Source organism: Apodemus sylvaticus, chromosome 10, assembly GCF_947179515.1.
Source record: "Apodemus sylvaticus chromosome 10, mApoSyl1.1, whole genome shotgun sequence".
Classification (NCBI taxonomy): Eukaryota; Metazoa; Chordata; class Mammalia; order Rodentia; family Muridae; genus Apodemus; species Apodemus sylvaticus.
Genome location: NC_067481.1, coordinates 15,597,906 through 15,614,380, shown reverse-complemented (window position 1 = coordinate 15,614,380; position 16,475 = coordinate 15,597,906). Strand labels below are relative to the sequence as shown.

Sequence of the window (16,475 nt, the reverse complement as noted above, 5' to 3'; positions counted from 1 at the left end):
TACAATGCTTACCGTGCCTCCACGTGTGCATATATGCAGACATCCCTGTATACGCACAAACAGGAAAACATAAACACACACAAGAAAGCAACCCACTCTCTACCTAAAGACGCTGTAAAGAAAAATTTACAACAACAAAAAGAATTATAGCTAGAGCCAAAGGCAATGACTAGAGTGTAAATTAATAAACTAGAAAATAGAAAAATCAATAAGACTGAAAGTTGGTTCTTTGAAAAGATCGACAAGAAATTGATTAAAAAAAAAAAAAAGCCTTAGCTACGCTGTAGAGGCAACAAAGAAAAAGATTTAAATTAAGGAGAGCATATAAGCTGTTTTTTTGTTGTTGTTGTTGTTACGATGTCTCCCAAGGGGCTGGGAAGCTGGGCTATGCACCCACGAGGACCTGTCTTCAGAACCCCAGCACCCACATCAAACGCTGGAAGCAGCATTGGACACCTGTGTTGTTCCCAAGACTCGGGAGAGGGAGAGGGAGGAGGAGAGGGAGAGGGGGAGAGGGACAGGGAGAGGGAGGGGGAGAGGGAGGGGAGGGGAGGGAGAAGGAGGAGAGAGAGAGAGAGAGAGAGAGAGAGAGAGAGAGAGAGAGAGAGAGAGAGACTCTATACTTCATTGGTTAGACAGTTCGGTCAATTAATGACCTCAAAGGCGGAACAAACCTCAGCTTTTACAAGCCAGGGTCTAGCTCTGTAGCCTTAGGTGGTTCAGAAGTTGCTGAGTAGATGAGGTTTGCCTAGAGTGGTGCAACCTCCCTCCTGCCTCTGGCTCCCGGGAGCCTGGTTTACAGGTATCCACTACAAGCTCAGCTACTAAGGCACCTGAAAACAGGAAGTCAGAGTGTCTTTTCTGTCCTTATATTTACGTTTGTTTGCCTATTTCTGTCAAAGACAGATGCTAAATGAAAACAACTTAACACTCGGTAGTGTGGCCAGGTGCGCCATTCCCCCAAAAAGGATACTTCCTAGGCTCTTTGAAGGATTGGAGCAAATACCAGGACCACAAAGATGCTACCCCCCGCATGTTATGTGGCACCGCAACAATGTGTTTCCCTGTCCCTAAAAGACAGAACAAGGCCACCTGGATTCCACTGTGACTCTGGGAGGCATAAAGACCACTAGCTTATCCGAGCTAGGCTTTGAGCAATAAAACGGGTTTTATAAGGGGTAAAATTCCCTCTGAATTCTTGCCTCCCACCTGTCCGGGTGGGAAGTCTAGGACTGCTTGGCGCCTCCCCACCCACCAGCATCTGCAGTCTATTTGCCAACAATGCTCCCCCCATAGGCTTATCTGTCTGGGTTGATGATATGGTTCCTTCCCCCTCTAGATCCTAGTTTCCAAAGGGAGTGGCCAAATCCACCCTTGTTCCTCTCTGACCCTGTCTCCTCTTTGAATCTGACTTTGGTACTGCTTCCTGACAAATCCCTCCCCCTGCTCACAGAGCCCTGGTCTTCAGAGGCGGAGACCCCGTCTTTCACCTTGGGCTCAGGGACCTGAGTTTGTTCTGGACTTTGCTCTTGGCGGTGTTTGGACCTGATGCCAGGGCTTGTACATCCTGGGCAAATGCTCTGCCCTGAGCTATGTGCCCACAGCTTCTTAAAGGTTTGTGCTTCGGCCACTCAGACTTCTTGAGCCTCCTGTCCTTCACTTCCGGGGCTGTGTTACTCCGTGATCTATATAAATCTGGCCTGCTTTCTCCTCCGTCCTCACCCCTCTCAAACTTCCCAAACAATCCACAAGCTCTCAGGACTACACCCAGCCCTTCCTCCCACCTTTAGTGCCCTTTGGAGAGAGGCTAAAATGGAAGATTATGACCCCTCACCCATGCCTGCGTCACTTCCTGACACCCGCTCCAGTGCACACCAGGATCCTCTTTCCTATGTTCCCAGCATCCACTGCCCACCTGGGGCTCTGCCATTAGATACTTCTGTCCTTGAACCAATCCCTTCCCCAGAATCCCTCTTCTCCTAAACTTTCCCACCTCCTCCGCAGCAGGCACTCTTACTCCCCCACAGCCACCCGCAACCCCTACCCCCACCTAAACCAATCCATTTCCTGGAAAGGATTATGCTTTCCTAAACAGCCAGAGTACCGAAGCCAGCCTAGTGACCTAAAAAAGAAATAAGCGGCAAATCCTTCCTCTATCATTGATTACGATTTTAAGTAATCGGAGAAGAAGACTGCTAAGGAATAATTCATAAGTCCGGGTCTCGGGCCGGGGTAACGGGATTGTTTACTTTGGCACAGGAGCCAGCATCCTGTTACTTTACTGACAGCCCAGGTGGGGTTGGGCATGCGAAAGGCCAGGGCACAGTGAGTGCACTTCCACCTTAATGAAAACGCTCCCCAGATGACTCTAGAATGCTTCAGAAGCTGCCCAAGAGCCTTTCCCCGCAGTAATAGCTGCTTTAATTCATTGTGATAACTCTAATAGGTGGGTACAATTAGGATCCCTGTCACAACACAGATGAAGAAACTGAGGCAGTGACGAAGGAGGCATGAGGGAAGAGCCTTTCTCGCAAGCTAGACATTCCCTTCTGGATTTCTAAGCAATGACATTCATAAGGCAGCACAGCAAAGGCCCCAGGCAGGAGGGGGAACCTGAGCACTGTCCGAACCACGACCCTGGAGAGGAAGGGGGACCACGGGAGGGCTGGGTCTAGGGGACCACAGCTCTGGGTGGGTTATTTACTTGCTTTCTTCCACACGAAAGAGAAGTAGGAATTCCAGGAAAACAGAAAAGGCTATTATTGCGAATTTGAGGCCAGCCTGGACTTCATAGTGAGACAGGAAGAAGGCAAGGAAGGAAGGAAGGAAGGAAGGAAGGAAGGAAGGAAGGAAGGAAGGAAGGAAGGAAGGAAGGAAAGAAGAAAGGAAGGAAGGAGAGAGGAATGTGAGGACAGAAGGAAGGAGAAGAAAAATAAATTATATTATCTAAAATAACAAAAGTAGCAAGAGAAGAATACTTGTTTAAAACAATTAGCCAGGCGGCGGCGGAGGCGGAGGCCGCGGCGGCGCAAGCCTGTAATCCCAGCACTCTGAGAGGCAGAGGCAGGCGGATTTCTGAGTTTGAGGCCAGCCTGGTCTACAGGGCTATACAGAGAAACCCTGTTTCAGAAAAACCAAATCCAAAAAACCAAACCAAACAAACAAACAAATAAAAAACCCAAGCAAACAAACAAACAAAAAAAATGATTAACTTTGGGGGCAGAAGAGATGGTTTGGTGGTTGAAAGCACACACTACTCCGACGGAAAATCTGAGTCCCGTTCCTAGAACCCACGCCCAGTGGCTAAGAACCAACTAGTACATCCAGCACTAGGGGATCCGACATGTTGGGCCTCCACGGATGCATATACAAAATTAAAAATCAAAACCAAAACCAATGAACTTTTAGGACAGCTGAAGGGTATAATACAAGGAAATTCAACCTATAGCTTTCTTACTGATACGTGGGGAGCCAATGGCAAGAAGACATCCATTGGTTAGCAGTATATGATCTAGTAACACTGATTCCGAGGCTGGGTGTGGGGTGGGGAACCGGGCCCAGACATGGCTGCCAGCAGCAGGAGAGAGGCACTGTCATTCAGTCCCAGCTCTGGTGTTTCATATCTTTCTTACAGCAGTGTCTCATTTTGATGGAAATTTTAAAAAGTTAGTTCTCCTGCCTCAAATTTAAAATGTATATATAAAATGTGTAACTCAGGGGGCTGGAGAGGGGCTCCGTGGTTGAGAGCACTTGCTACTAGTGTTCAGTGAACCTTGGGTTCATAACACCTACAAACCCCCCCACAACCATCTGTAACTCCAGTCCCAGGGAATCCAGCGTCCTCTGCTGGCCTCTAAGGGCACTGCATGCTGCAGGCAAAAACACCTGTACACATAAATAAATTCTGAAAACTTTTTTTAAACCTCAAAATGAATTAAAAAGACCCAAATGTAAGACCTGATATCGTGGCATTTGTAAAAGAGAACACTGGATTGGAGGGTAGGGGGAGCTTTACATTACAACAGGCAATGGTTTGTCACTAGGAAAAAAAAATCACAAATAGAACTTTATGAAATCACTGCTTAAGAAGGCCCAACTCTAGAGCATCATTGCAGGATGAGCCTGTAGCCGGAAGACGTTGTTTACCCCCATTGTAGACAGGAAACAGCAGAGCAGAAGAGGTCCTGGGATGAGATACTCAAGGACCTGATCTGATGAAGTCTTAACTGCTAAAGTTCCCAGAACCTTCCAAAATATGAAACCATCTTAGGATGATAAAAATGGCTGTCCTGCATTTTCTCACAAGGTTGCTTTAAGAATCTGATTCTAGCCCAGGCAGTGGTGCACACCTTTAATCCCAGCACCTGGGAGGCAGAGTCAGGCAGATTTCTGAGTTCCAGGACTGCCAGGACTATAGACCAAGGCGGGTTGGGGGGGGAGGGGGGAAGAATCTGATTCTATGTAAGATAAGTTTTCCAAGTTTCTACTTTATCTTAGTTTTTGTTCTCTATCTTTTTTTCCATTTTACTTTATTGTTTTTGAGGTTGGGGCTGGCCTCAAATTTGCTATGTAGCTGATGACCTTGAACTCCTGATCCATCCCCCTGCCTCCACATCCCGAGTGGTAGGATCATAGGCACACACTGTCTCACCTGGTTTATGAACCCTCAGGGATGGAACTCAAGCTTCACGCATCCTAGGCAAGGTCGCTACCAACTACAGATCCTCATTTTTTATACACTTCAGAGGAAATAAACAATTATCTCCTTAGTTTCATATAGGTCTAGCAGAATTGAAAAGGTGAGAGAACTCCTTATTCTAAATATATTAGGAGTATTTACATATTTCACTTCAATTTCCCATCTTTAGATTTATCACCCCTCCCCCTCTCGATATATATATTTCTTCCTTTTTATCTTAGCTCTCTTCCCCTTTTCTCCTTGGGGTGAAAGTAGGGTCTGACACATATTTGGGGAGTGGCCCACCACTGAACAACGCCCACAGTTGACCCTTCCTCATCTCTGTTTTAAATAGAAATGACCCTGTGACCTCACATCATCTCATTAGGCTTCTCCATCCTCATAACTTTTTTTCCTATTAAATCTCTGACGGCGTATCATCATCCTTCCTAGAACACACTGTGCCCGTGTTCACGGGAGGGCGCCAGCCACAGAGCACCAGTGAAGGCGCCTCTCCTTCTGGGCGCAGTCTGTTGACTCAGTCATTCCATGGCAACCCCAGGGAGAGTGGGACCCGGCTTGGGGATGACACACGTCACAAGTGACCCCAACGCAATGCAGTTTTCACCAAGGCTGGCAATAAAGTTTATATGACTCAACTCAAAGACAGCCACACATGGGACTTAAAGGCCTCTTGGAGCCAATTAAAATGCTTCAAATTTGGTAAGGGAGCTAAAGGACAGAAAATATTTTCCATATAATAAATTTTATGGAAAGCAGGGCCCAGAAGTCCTGTAGTTAAACAAATGTAGGAGGAGATGAGGAGGGAGCTGGGGGTGCGGAACGGTTCCTTCAGAATTTTGTTTCTCACGGGGAACTATTTAAAGATCGGACCTTTCCCCCCCCCCCCCCCAGACTCAGGACTTGCCCCTTTGCCTCTAATGACAAGGACTATGCAGGATGCCCTCCTAACACTCGCTCTACAATGCCAGTGAAATCCGCTTCTTGCATCTAATTCCCAGCAACCCTCACACACACATTTCATCTACGCCTTAGGATTTGTGTAAGGAGCAGGAAACAATCGAATAAACCACAGGATGGAAAGAGGGCACTGCTCTTAAGAGCACTATCTTCCAGGAGACCCTAGTTCAGGTCTGGCGGCACAAAACCGCGTGTACCTTCAGCTATCCGACCCTTTCCTCGGGCACCTACACTCACATGTGCACACACATATATAGACTTAAAAATACATTTTTAGCTGGGCTTGGTGGGCACATGCCTTAATTTCAGCACTTGGGAGGTAGGGGTTGGAAGATCTTTGAGTACAATGCCAGGCAGGGTTATGCGGTGAGATAAAATAAACATAAGAGTAAAATAAATAGGGGCTGGAGAGATGGCTCAGTGGGTAAGAGCACCGACTGCTCTTCCGAAGGTCATGAGTTCAAATCCCAGCACCCACATGGTGGCTCACAACCATCTGTAAAGAGATCTGACACCCTCTTCTGGTGTCTAAAGACAGCTACAGTGTACTTACATATAATAAATAAATAAATCTTTAAAATAAAATAGAATAAAATAAATAGCTGGGTGGTAGTGGCTCCGCCTTTGATCTTAGCACTTGGGAGGCAGAAGCTGGTGGATTTCTGAGTTTGAGGCCAGGCTGGTCTACAGAGTGAGTTCCAGGACAGCCAGGGCTACACAAAGAAACTCTGTCTCAAAAAACCACACACACACACCCAAAAAAAGAAGAAAATAAATCTAGCTGGACACTGGTGGTACATGCCTTTAATCCTAGTACTCAGGAGGCAGAAGCAGATGGATCTTTGCGAGTTCCAGACCAGCTTGGTCTAAAGAGTAAGTTCCATGATAGCCAGGGATACATAGTGAAACCCTATCTCAAAAAAACAAAACAACAAAAAAAATCTTTTTAAAAGGTTATTTATGGATAAGCTTTCTCACATTCGGACATTTCTAATCATCTCTAGTCTGTGGCTTGGACTGCACTCTGTCTATCCTTTAAGCGGGAAGCATCTCAGGACACTCTGGGTGAGTCAGAGAAGGAAACTTCCTGCCTTCCTTCCAGCATCCTTTTTTTCCATTATCCTAAAAGCAGGCACTGCAGACTCTCTAAGAAAGGTGGTGTGTGAAGAGCTATTCATCCTGGAGTGTCTGTGGAATCAGACAAATGGGGTACTCACCTGCTTTTTAAGATCGGATCCCTCACTGAAACAGACAGCTAGCAAGTCCTAAGGATACAGGCATCTCTACCTTCCCAACCCTGGGGGACAGGGGACATGCTGCTGTGCCTGGCTTTCTCACTGAGATTGAACTCAGATCTTTCTGTCTACACTCCTGTCTACACAGAGAGCAGACAAGCTCTGTACCCTCATAGCCATCTTCTTGGCCGCTGCAGTGCATTTTATATGCTGACTATACTCCAACTTAAACAAACAAGTAAATCTATTCATGTTACTGCGACAGAGCTAGCTAATCTCTCCTTCTCTTGGAGTGCTAGATGTGCCTCCTCTGGCTGAAAATGTGGAGCTTGACTCCCAAGCTCTCTACCATTGTCAGATGTGGTTTGTCTCTAAAAGGCCCTTGTGTTGAAGGATTTATTCTCAGTGTAGTGACCTTGGACTCTAAGAAGTAGGAGTTTACATTGTTTGGGGTGTCTCATGAATCCCGCTGAGACTGAACTGTAGTAAAATCCAGCAGCTGACCCCCTAGCCTCTCCTGTTTCCTGTATCAAGATGCAAGATGATATCCCAGGGACCAAGACGATAACACAAAGGCTAAAGGGACCTGCTGCACATGATGGAAGGAGAGAACTGACTTTCCAGGTGTTTTCTGACCTCCACACATGCATTATGACACACGTGTGTGCATGTCTACACACCAATAAGTGTTTAAAATAAAATATTTTAAGATGTGCTTCCCACCACTACCACTGCCATGATTTGATTACACTCACCCCAAATAGACAGAAACAGACGACATCCAAACCTGAGCACCAAATAAATCTCTTTTCTTTACAACATTATTCACCTAGGGCATTTCGTTACAGCACAAACAACTGACTGATACAATCCCCACTGCTGAAAGAGGCCACAGATACCTTCTTGCATATGCAAGTCAGCAAATCAACAGGGCTGCTCAGGGACCTGGGCTGACTGTGCAGTCACTATCTCAGAAGCTGCTACTCACCAGTTTCTGCCTAGTTATGATTGTATTCACTGATAAACTCAGGAGTTATCAATGGAATATCTGTCGCAGTGGAAAAGGGTAGAAAATCAGTTAATACTAAACATGTACCACCACATCCTGTCTAGTACTATGGGTTTTTGTTTTGTTTGTTTTAATTTGGTTGGGTTGTTTTTGTTTTTGCAGCCCAGGCTGACCTCAGACTTGCTACACAGCAGAAGCTGGCCTTGAAATTCCAATCTTGCAACCTCCACCTCCCCTGAACTCAGATTCCAGGCTTGCTACACCATTCCTGGATCATACTTGCTTAGAATATCAGCTCCTTCAGGACAAGAGCTGTTTTATTCATGCTATATCCCCAGGGACTAGCACCTGGCATATTTATGGACTGCAGAATTAAATGTTGTTTTGGGTTTTTTTTTTTAATAGGAAGAAGGGTTGTATATACAGTTGCATATGCAAATATATTCAACAGTGGTTAATGGCAGTAGGGGGGGTGTTGTAGATACTTCCTGCTGTGCCTGTATTTTTCCCATTCTGAAAGAAAGATACACTACTTTTGTACTAGAAATAAACAATGACCTCTCTTTCACCAGTGATGACTGGGTTTTCTGCCACCACAAGCCCCATCAAAGGTTTTCTCTCTAGGAAAAAAACCAGCATCCAGGGTGTGGTTGCCACACCTGCCCTCCCTCCCCATTCTATTCTGGTATTTTGAGTTCAAACTCAGCCTTCTCCACCTCCATAAGGATGTGGGGGCACATCAGGCAAATGAGACAGCTCATCTCTCGACAGCTGGGACCCTGGATTTTAATCTCATCCTCTGTGAGGTTCCTGGCGCTATTTCTAAGGCTCATCAGAGCCGGGTATTCAGGAGCACTAACTGTGCATGTGTGGATGCATACTCACTAGCATAAAGTTAGAGAGCTGCAGAGGAGGACTGGGGTTGGAGCTCCTAAAACATGCAAATTTATTTCTAAGACTTGTGATGGAGGGTACGACAGCTGTTCAGTCATCTTCCCAGTGATGGGTTAAGAATGTTTAAAATTCACAGGCGGCAGCCCAGCTCTCCGGTTCTCAGAAAATTGGTATGCTTCGCTGTCTACTCAACCCTGGGAGCCCTGTAATAGGTTCTTCAGAGACCTGGGGCTCAGCAGTACTGCCAGCTGCAAGGGACACATTCCAAGCGTCTGATAGACGCTGGAAACTGTGGTTGGTCCCAAGCCCTGTATACCTCAATGTATCTTCTATATGATTATGATTTATAAATCAAGCTCAATAAAAGAAATAACAACAATAGCTAATAATAAACATAGATCAATTGCAGCAATGCGCTATCATGGTACAAATAAAAGACAGGTAGCTGGGTAGCTGGTGTGATGGTGTGATGCTTTTAATTTCAGCAGTCTATAAGCAGATCTCCAGGAGTGCAAGGCCAGGCAGGGCTAACAGCGAAGCAAGACCCTGTTTAAAATTTTAAGAAGTAAAAGAAAAAAAAAAAAAAGGAATTTTCCATTTCACATTTTCAGACCGCACTTGACTACAGGTAATAGAAACCATGGAAAATGAAGGGGCAACTGTATACAGCGAGGAAAGCGATCAAACCCAATGCAAGCTGGACATGGTGGTACGTACGACCCAGAAAGATCAAGAGAATCTAGAGCTAAAGGCCAGTCTGGGCTACATAGTGAAACCCTGCTTCAGAAACTACACCAAAACAAACACACACACACACACATCCCACAGAGAGTTAAGTGAAAGAGGCAAGGGTACTGAATGCTTCCCTTTAAGGATGCGTAACGGGCATGAAACCTGTGTGGTTTGGATGTGAAAAGGCAGTCATGCTGTCTGGATGATGGCGCTATTTTCGAATGCTTGTGAAGCTTTTAGAAGGTGGCATCTTGCTAGAGGATGTGAGAGCCCTTGAGGTTTGATACCTTAGGACCATATCTTACCAGCTCTTGACTGTGCTGGCTACACTGTAACCAGACCCAACACTCCTGCCACTATGATGCACTGGATCCCTACAAAATGAAAACCAAAAAATAACCCTTTCCTCCTTGAAGTTGCTTCCCCTCAACTGTTTGGGCCACAGCAACAAGAAAACTAAGACAACTATCTAAACAGCACAGTGGTGATCCTGGGATGATATGAAGAGATGAGGCTTCAGCTGGGTTTCCCCGGGTGTCGCTAATACCCTAGTTCCCTGGGTGTCACCAATAGCCTAGTTCTAGACCTGGGTATGATGATTCTATCCGCTTCCAAACCTGTCTTAGTCAGGGTTTCTATTCCTGCACAAGCATCATGACCAAGAAGCAAGTTGGGGAGGAAAGGATTTATTCAGCTTATACTTCCACACAGCTGTTCATCACTAAGGAAGTCAGGACTAGAACTCAAGCAGGTCAGGAAGCAGGAGCTGATACAGAGGCCATGGAGGGATGTTCCTTACTGGCTTGCTTCCCCTGGCTTGCTCAGCTTGCTCTCTTATAGAACCCAAGACTACCAGCCCAGAGATGGTACCACCCACAAGGGGTCTTGTGTTTATGTTTCTATGTATATGGGTTTGTTTGTTTTTTTTTTTTTTACCAGTATGTATGTCTGTGTACCACATGTTTGCCCAGTGCCCACAAAGGCTTGAAGAGGAACGCCAGATCATCATATAGGTGCTGGTAATCAAACCACGGTCCTCTGGAAGAGCAGCCAGTGCTCCTAACCACCGAGCCATCTCTCCAGCTCCCTTTAAATATACCTGTCTTCAGACCTAGGGTAGACAGGTATTCCAGGACAGCATCACCTCCACCTCCCTGATTAAACTGTGCCTTTCTCGGGAGACACTGTAACCACCCTGGCAGAAGTGAAGATACTCTACAGAGAGGTCCCACAATGACCCTAAGAAACTGGAATTTCCCTAGGAGTCTCACACTTTTAGGAGGAAAGGGTTGAAAGCTGAGTGTCCAGGGGAGGAACTTGTCTCTCAGGCAGAGCCAGCACATGGTTCTGATAACCTGTCGATCACCCTGAGGGAGAAACCAAAGGGGAGAAGATGTGAGGCCGGTGGTGGGCAGGACCACACCTGGACATGGGCCGCTTACATACGCCTGCCTCCTGTCCCTGTCTAAACGCAAACCTTCTACTGGTGCTCTGCAGACTGAGGTAGTAGGTAGGGTTCAAGGGCCTCTTCACTTGTTCCTCTTCCCCATGTGACCAGACGAAATGAGTCTCCTTTCTCTGCTTTTGGCCTATAGAGGATAGTGGGCCAGAGCCTAGCTTGTTAAGGCCCTGACCCAACAGCTCCAATAACACCACCCTCCACTACTAGGTGGTGTGAAATCCACCCAGCCGAGCACACACACTTTCCTGACTGGATATCACACATTTGTGAGAAAGTTTTTAAAGGTCGATTTAGAACTTCTCAGAAAAAACAAAAACAAAAACCCGTTCATTAATCACCATGAGGAGTCCCGTACTAATTCAATTAAAATAATAATAATAATAATAAAATACAAGATCAGAGCGCCAGGCCTCTTCCTGGGATGGTACCAGTAGAGTCTTTTCTTCCTCCGGCCTTCTGTGCCTGTCCTGATCTTACAAGAATGTGTGGAGACGTCCTTGTAACTTAGCGCATGCTTTTGGGGTGGTGAGGCTCCAGTGTTGGGCCCTCTAAGGAGTTAGATTCCCCATCCCTGTTTAGTCTCTCATTTTCTTCCATCATCCAAAGGGACAAAAATCCTTTAGCAAATAAGCTAAAGACCATAGAACTACAGAGGCTCTGCGCGGTGTCGCCAGAGAAAACAGACCATCATTTCCAAGAGATGTTAGTGAACTGGCTGCCTGTCACCCCGACTGGCGGTGAAGGCGGCCTACAATCCGAGCTCAGATGACCCAGAAGGCATAGCTTAATGAATCTCCCGGCATGACTCACTCAGGCCGGCTCCCACATCTGGCAGATCTGAGTTACATCACAGCCCTTAGTGTCCCGTGTGTTCCTGGGAACGCTCTGCAAAGAGTCAAGTGAACCAGCTGTGGCGGCTGGCTGCATTCACACGCCTCTCCTGTCATGCGTCATTCTGGTGGCCACACGCTATGGGGGCTGGACCCGCTTCCCAGGCCCAGAAGCCAGAGCTGGCTGAGAAGAGGCAACCTTCCTTTCCCTTTCTCATGAGCCTAACAAATCACCCCGGAAGGCACTTTTTTTTTTTTGCCCAGAGCAATACAGAATTCTCTGATAAGAGAATCTTCCAGAAAAATCTCCTAGAATCACCCCATAGTATTAATGGTGGGGCGTGACAAAAGACAAACAAAACAAAACCCTAGAGCCATTCACACTCCTCAAATAGGATCACAGGAAGGAAGAAAGAATAATGTCTGCAAATGTGGAGGGAGAAAACCTGATTTGGCCTAAGGTGGAATGGCTTGGAGATGCTAGTTTTTTTTTTTTCCCATGGTGTGTTCCACTGGAACCAGAGTATAGCGGTGGACTTGCAGGGACTGTCCCTTAAAGGGTCCTCAACTCTGTAACAGTCGGCCTGGCATGATGGTCCTGTTTTCTTATCAAATACAGATACCTCTAGATCTTTCTTTCCTGCCTTTTTTATTTGCTGATCAAAACTTCCCCAAAGAGGAAGGTTGCTCCCGGGGTTCCAGACGTTGCTGGGCGTGCCCTGTGGGAGGCCTCTCTCGCCCACCTGCTCATTCCTGCTGGAACATGATGTCGCTCATTTCCCGCTACAGTCTCCAGGTCCCCTCCACCCCTCCACCCTCCAGCTCCACCTGCTCATTCCCAGAGTCACAGGGGATGTTTTTAAAATATCATCAATTTCATTCTTCCAACTGCTTTACTGATCTGTGTTCTGATTTTGAAGCCAAGACTAAGAAAAAATGCTAACAGATAAAATAATTTGTTGTCATGGTTGGATAATCACACACACATACACACACACACACACACACACACACACACACACACACACACAAAGTGTAGCCCAGGTCTCGCTCTCTGTTTCAAAGTACATCATGTGGGTTCATTACCCATTTTTTTTTTTAAACTAGGGACATAGGTAAATTGGTAGCTCTTGCCCAGCACTGACAAGGCTCTGGGTTTAACAATCAGCACAGGATCAATCAGGGCTTAGTGTATCCCTGTAATCTTAGGGCCAGAGAGGTGAAGGCAGGAGGACTGGAAGTTCAAGCTAGATTTCAGCCAAATAGGGAAGTTTAAGGTCAGCCTAGGCCAAAGGTGTGTGTGTGTGTGTGTGTGTGTGTATTAAATAAAAACAAGGTCGAAAATGTCCAATGGTTTTAAGTGTTAACCCACTATGGGATAGCTCTGGATTCTATCCTCCAAAGTGCAAAAAGATCCATTTTTTTAAATTCAAAAATCTAAACTAATAAAAATAAAAAGCAACTAGGTAAGATTATTTCCAAGCCTTTTAAATCCTTGCTGAGATTGTTTTGTATTTTTGTTTTTTGTTTTTTAACCTACTCTAAAATCTATTCTGAAAAAATAACCAAGGCCAGGGCTTGGTGGCACACCCCTTTAATCCCAGCACGCAGGAGGCAGAGGCAGGTGGATCCATGAGTTGGAGACCAGCCTGGTCTACAGAGGAAGTTCTAAACCAGCCAGGGTGGCGAAGAGAAATGATGTCTTAAAAAACCAAAAACAACAAACAAAATACTCCCCTCCAAAAAAAAAAAAAAAAAAAATCCAAAGAAACAGAAAATCAAATCCAAAGAAAGCAGGGAAAATTAACTGCTGATCCAGTCAGAGATGGGATCCTGGAGAACCCAGAGAGTTGTACAGTCAGCCTCCTAGAGGCTTGCAGAACTCCCGTGGCCTTACACATGCTGCATCAGCATCTCCAGAGGATATTAGCCTTCATCAGTCGGCCGGAGGGTGGGAGTGGTGGGATTCCCCTCTGCAGCCCGCAGGAAGTACCGATTCCCATACAGGCCACAGGAGCTGCGTGTCTGAACCAAAAGTTCAAAAGAAGAAAAAGGAATGAGAAGGAAGAGGGAAGGATGAGCTGGCAACAAGAGAGGATCAAGTTGAAACAGGTCCACCCTTCCCCGGCAAATAAGTGACACTAGAAGCCGAGCCACAAGGGTATATGGAAAAGGACGGAGAGCAAACAATCAGGTTCTGTGCGCATGGGGAGTCCAAGGTTCTCAGGATACATTCCTTTCGTAAAAATAATAAATAGAAAAAGAAAAAAAAAAGAAAGGGAAAAATTTTCGGGCAGTGGTGGCGCACAGGCGGATTTCTGAGTTCGAGGCCAGCCTGGTCTCCCAAGTGAGTTCCAGGACAGCCAGGGCTATACCGAGAAACCCTGTCTCAAAAAAACCAAATCCAAAAAAACAAAAATAAATAAATAAATAAATAGGAATCCATGAAAAGGCATGGCTGCAGGGGGCAGGGCAGGGGGCGGGGCGGGTGCAGGTGTTGGTTACTACATATTGTAACAATCCCAATTCTGACCATATCACCCAAAGCAGTGGAAGCAGGGACACTGACAGGTGTTTGTGCATGCAGGTTCACTCCTTCCTACAAGGAAGGAAGCCTAATAGTTGTCCTCTGACCTCCACAAGTGCACATCTGTACACTACCCTCCCAATGCACCTAACACACAAAGTGTAACAATTAGGAGCTAGAGCCATGGCTCATCAGTTAAGAGTTCTTATTGCTCTTAGAGAGGGCCCAAGGTCAGCTCCCAACACACAGGTCAGGCACCTCATTAACACCTGTACCTCTAGCTCCAGGGGATCTGTCGCCCTCTGCTGGCCTCTGATAGTATCTGCACTCACAAGCTCATACACACATTTAATACTGTTTCTAGCTCGCTGAAATTTCAAAAATTAAACACAACACGGGGACAGCCTCTTGGTTGACTATGCTCAGGTGTGATTGAAGGTTACTGAGGATACTGTCTCTGTCTATAAAATCATGACGGCTGAGAATGGTGCCCAGTATGTGCTCCCAGCCTCAGCAATCTATCCGGCTTGCTTAAGAAAGACTCTAGAGAACCTGGCATCTCCCCAGGACCTGTTGAGGACCGGCTGGCAGGCCTCAGAGTCCCCATTACATAACCATCACACTGCCAGCTTCCAAAGAATGTTCCAAACAACCGAGGTGAACTAGGATGGCCTCCAGGCCCAGGACGGTCACTGATGCTGAGGGAGGAGGGTGGAGCCATGCTCAGGCCTTTCCAACCCTCAGTGCTACTATTTTCTAGGCAAGCAACACTGCTCTTCTCTTAGTTGACTCAAACATTATTTAAAAAGTGGAGCTTATCTTTTATCTTTTCCTTCTTTTTTCCTTAGTATTCTATGTGAAAAACAAAACAGCAACAAACAAAGAAACAACAAAAATAAACAACTCCAGCAAGAGAAAAATCCAGCCGCCAATGGCTCTCTGGAACTCTTCAGTCCTCGAGTTCTCTTGTGCAAGCTTTTTTTCTGCCACCAAAGCCATGTAACAGAGAAAAAAAACAATAACTGAAACTTTTCTCCTCTGCTCTGTGGTTCTAACCCCTTTCCTCCACCAGCAAGCTGTGTTTGGTGATCCTGTACATGGGATAGGGACAGGAAGGCATTTCCTGGGGGAAATGACGTGAGCTCTGGAGGCTGACCCTAGGATCCATGGGTTTGAACTCTGGCCAAGCATCTAAATAAAACAGTCATGCTCCTCTGCCCTCACATCGGCAGCCCCGGAGCTGCTCACACTTGGCCTAGAAAGGTAGTCCTGAGGGTTCACAGTGAACTCCAAAGTTTGGCAGCTGACAAAACTTTCCTCTTTCTAGATTTTGCAATTAACAGTCCCACCAAAAGTCCGTGCGTCACTCCAGAGTAGTGGAGGGAAGCACCTCTTTGTAGGGGACATCCTGGGAGCTCAGATGCACCCAGGGAACACTCACACTTGTTTTGATGGTGTGAGTTTGCAAAACATAAATGTCTCTAGATCAGAACAATGGGCTCTTTGTCTATGTGTGATTTCTTTAAAAAAAAAAAATGTATATGGTAAAGTTGTAAGTAGTATTCTTAACCGATACAGTGTTTCCCAAACATATACCCATTGAAGAATGAGCTGTACGGGCTACTGGTGTAGCTCAGTGGTAGAGTATTGATCTAGTACTCTCAAGGTACTTTGAGCTCTAGCATACAAGTAAATAAATAAATATATAGCATTCTACCTCAGCGCATGCCATTTCTCAGATGATGCATAAGGGGTAATAGAAATTTCCTTAATGTTTCTTCCTGACCACATCTACCTCTCTAAGTGCTAGTCAATGTGTTTGTGGCCCTGGATTTGATCTCTAGCAGAGCAGAGGGTGGGGAGGGAAAGGAAGGGGGAAAGGAGGGGAGAGAGAGGGGCAGAAGAAAGGAAAGGCTGAGGTAAAGTGGCCAACACCCATAAACCCCCTTACGAAGAGCATTCTACGTTCGAGGCTAGCCTTGGCTACATAGTGAGTCTGAGACCAGATTGGAAAGCATGAGATCCCATCTCAAAGGAAAGAAAACCTTCCCTTTTGCTTGTGATTCCAGAGTCCCTATGAGTCTGGAAGCAAGACATGAAACAGACGCATGGCAGCAGAACTCTGGG

At 46.1% G+C, this 16,475-nt stretch overlaps 1 protein-coding gene across 1 annotated transcript in view; it reads right to left on the bottom strand.

Moving 5' to 3' along the window:
* Window positions 1-16,475, bottom strand: part of Pitpnc1 (phosphatidylinositol transfer protein cytoplasmic 1) — a 258,738-nt gene that overhangs the window by 150,977 nt on the left and 91,286 nt on the right. The window lies entirely within an intron of this gene.